This window comes from Monomorium pharaonis, chromosome 6, assembly GCF_013373865.1.
Source record: "Monomorium pharaonis isolate MP-MQ-018 chromosome 6, ASM1337386v2, whole genome shotgun sequence".
Classification (NCBI taxonomy): Eukaryota; Metazoa; Arthropoda; class Insecta; order Hymenoptera; family Formicidae; genus Monomorium; species Monomorium pharaonis.
Window position 1 is genome coordinate 14,146,913 of NC_050472.1, and position 3,447 is coordinate 14,150,359.

The window sequence follows — 3,447 nt, forward strand, 5'->3', positions numbered from 1 at the left end:
GAAAGTAGGAACAAGATCGCGCTTCTTTTATTATAGGACTCTAAAACAAACTTAATAGACACACAACTTAATAGACAAAAGATAACATGTGCTAACATAACTTTTTTTGTGATCTGTTTTTTATTATATTTATCAAAACAATAGCATTCTAGTAGAATCTAAAAAATGATTATTAAAAAGACGTCGCATTACTCTTTTTGAACATTATTTCTCACTGAATATATAAATAAATATATATAAATATATACCCAGTATATATATATATATATATATATATATATATATATATATACATATATATATACATACACTCACAAAGGAACGGACAGAACTGTCCATCACCGATTTTAATGAGCTTTAGATATGTTGTAGAAGATGAAAAAATATTAGACCCATATTTTTTTAGCGGCGTATTTCGACGTTTAGGGGTTGAAACCACCCCTCGAAAATAACGTTTTTTCGTTTTTGGCGAATATCTTTGAAAATATAAGGTTTATGAAAAAATGATTTATACAAAAGTTTTATGGTATTTTATACTCTTTTTTAATAGTATATTTAGATTTTCCAAAAATTTTAAATTTTTTAATTTACCCTACCCCCACCTCTTTTTTCAAAATTTTGAAAATTTTGTAGGGATAAAGATTAAAGAGCATTAAAAGTCAAATCCATTCAAATATAATAATATATGGGTTCCATTATTCTCAATTATTAGCAAAACGAGATGATAATCTCCTGCTATAGGCGCCGCGCTAGAAGTTGCGTTATTTCTTTAGTCGCGTCATATTCAATCACTGCCTCTCTTGCATATATTTTTATATTAGAACACAAAAACGGATTAATCTTAATTATATAATACTCAACGTATTACACAGTATAAAGCATAAATGCATATATATAACAAAAGTAGCATCCCACACGGCATGTAACATTGGTGAAATATTGTAACGATCGGAAATAGTATAGAAATATTTCATTAACATTTTAATTATAACTTTTTATCCTAAATATTTCAGAAATGTATTTCCTTCATGTTTTTATAAAATTGCAAATGCAATATTTCTGAAATCTTTTAAAAACATAAAAAAAGTTTACTTTCATATTTGACTGTTTCTTAATATAATAAAAAAGTGGCAAATATAATACTGTGACGTGACGTTTTTCGTCAGTCACAAGGGCCGGAGTGCCCGACCGGGAAAAGGTCATTTGGGGCCGCTCATTACCCCGAGCGGGGGAGGAGCGGCCTCTTCTTTTCTAAATAAGATTTCTGTAGTTCTTAAGACACGTAAGTATCCGCCAAGCGGAAGTCGCGACCCGCGGGAGAAGTGGTGCGCCAAGATGACCATTTGTGATTAACGGAGCAGCCGTCGAGGGAAGGTGAATAAGAAGCATAAACGACCGAGCGGCGGGGCCCCGGACAGCCGGAGGACAGCGAGCAAGGGCAAGTAATTGCGTACAGTACCGAGGTACGTTGGAAAAGTCAGGGGACAAACACTGCCGTTATACTTTATTGTATAACTTTATTGTATAGAGAGAGGAGCAGCAGTCCGGTGCAGCCGGAGATGACGTCGGGGAGGAAGCATGCGCCCTTACCTCCGACAACTAGGGTGGGGGAAGCCCCAGCCGGCGCGGTAGCCACGGCCCCAAGGAGTAGGCCGAACGGGACCTGATCAACCCCGAGCCGGCCCAGCGGCAGCCGACACAGCAAAGGACATTGTGGCGTGCAATCCGCGGCCTTCAAATTACGCGGCGTCACGACCAGAGGCGCCCTCGGACGCTGAGATCTTGCAGGACGGGCGTAAGACCCCCATCGACTAGCGATCGGTGTGCGCAAATCGAAGCGCGATCGATGCGCGGGCCGCTACCGGCGTCCGCGGCGCCCCCGACCGCTCACGGTTCGTCACTGTTCGGCGAGATAGCAACGAGAGCGGTTCCACGGCCATCAACGACGCCACCCTGCTTGTAAGGCCACCACTTCGACCACGCGGTAAGAGCGAAGACGGCCGGCCCGGCCTTTAGTGAGAAATAACTACCCTACCGAGCGTTCGGTGGGCGAATCTATTATTCTCGGGATACCGAGAGTCGAGTCACCGCGTAGCAGGGTGTCGATCTCCGCCTCATGTAGATTAATTATTGCGCCTAGTGTCTCCTCCCTCGGGGAGTATGTCGAGCCGACAGTCGATCTTTGTAATTGCGTAAGAAGTAAAGTCTCGCGACGGGATAGCGCGTAAAGTAATATTCGCCGGGATTCCTCTGCCACATACCGAGAGTGTGAGTCGGTTGCGCAGTACCGAGGCGGGCTTCCGCAGATGAGAATTTCTGTACGGAAGGCGCACGTTACGTAGCGGCCTATCCCGTTCATCGCCTATTAAGTATTGTTAACGTCGTGTGTCGTCTTATTGAATGTAGATTGTAGTCTGTGCAGAGTAAGCTTCGAGCTATTGTAAATGTTGAGTTAAGTACGCCACAGCCGTACCAGGCAGGCATGTCGAACGATTAGATTGTATTCGATGACAACGCGGTTGCCATCCTAACTTCAATACATGCTTATTATATTTATTCAGTTGATCTAATTATTCACGCGAGACCTCTCCTCTCCTATTCCGCGTACCGAGAAAGAACCTCGCCCCTCTGCCATTTCGTGTGGAGGCGGGCTAGCTGGCATTCGGCCGTCGTGCGAAGTACCGAGAGTTTGCGATTTTTGTGCGGCGCGAATTACGCGCCTGGCGCCCAACCTTTTGTTGAGAAGCACGGCGAAGTTGTAGACGCGGAGGAAAATAACGTCGCAATACATATGTGTGTGTGTGTGTGTGTGTGTGTGTGTGTGTGTGTGTGTGTGTGTGTGTGTGTGTGTGTGTGTGTGTGTGTGTGTGTGTGTGTGTGTGTGTGTGTGTGTGTGTGTGTGTGTGTGTGTGTGTGTGTGTGTGTGTGTGTGTGTGTGTGTGTGTGTGTGTGTGTGTGTGTGTGTGTGTGTGTGTGTGTGTGTGTGTGTGTGTGTGTGTGTGTGTGTGTGTGTGTGTGTGTGTGTGTGTGTGTGTGTGTGTGTGTGTGTGTGTGTGTGTGTGTGTGTGTGTGTGTGTGTGTGTGTGTGTGTGTGTGTGTGTGTGTGTGTGTGTGTGTGTGTGTGTGTGTGTGTGTGTGTGTGTGTGTGTGTGTGTGTGTGTGTGTGTGTGTGTGTGTGTGTGTGTGTGTGTGTGTGTGTGTGTGTGTGTGTGTGTGTGTGTGTGTGTGTGTGTGTGTGTGTGTGTGTGTGTGTGTGTGTGTGTGTGTGTGTGTGTGTGTGTGTGTGTGTGTGTGTGTGTGTGTGTGTGTGTGTGTGTGTGTGTGTGTGTGTGTGTGTGTGTGTGTGTGTGTGTGTGTGTGTGTGTGTGTGTGTGTGTGTGTGTGTGTGTGTGTGTGTGTGTGTGGGTGCGTGCGTGCGTGCGTGCGAGCGTGCGTGCGTGCGTGCGT

At 44.9% G+C, this 3,447-nt stretch overlaps 1 protein-coding gene across 1 annotated transcript in view; it reads left to right on the top strand.

Annotated features, from left to right (window-relative positions):
- Window positions 1-3,447, top strand: part of LOC105828845 — a 9,007-nt gene that overhangs the window by 2,071 nt on the left and 3,489 nt on the right. The window lies entirely within an intron of this gene.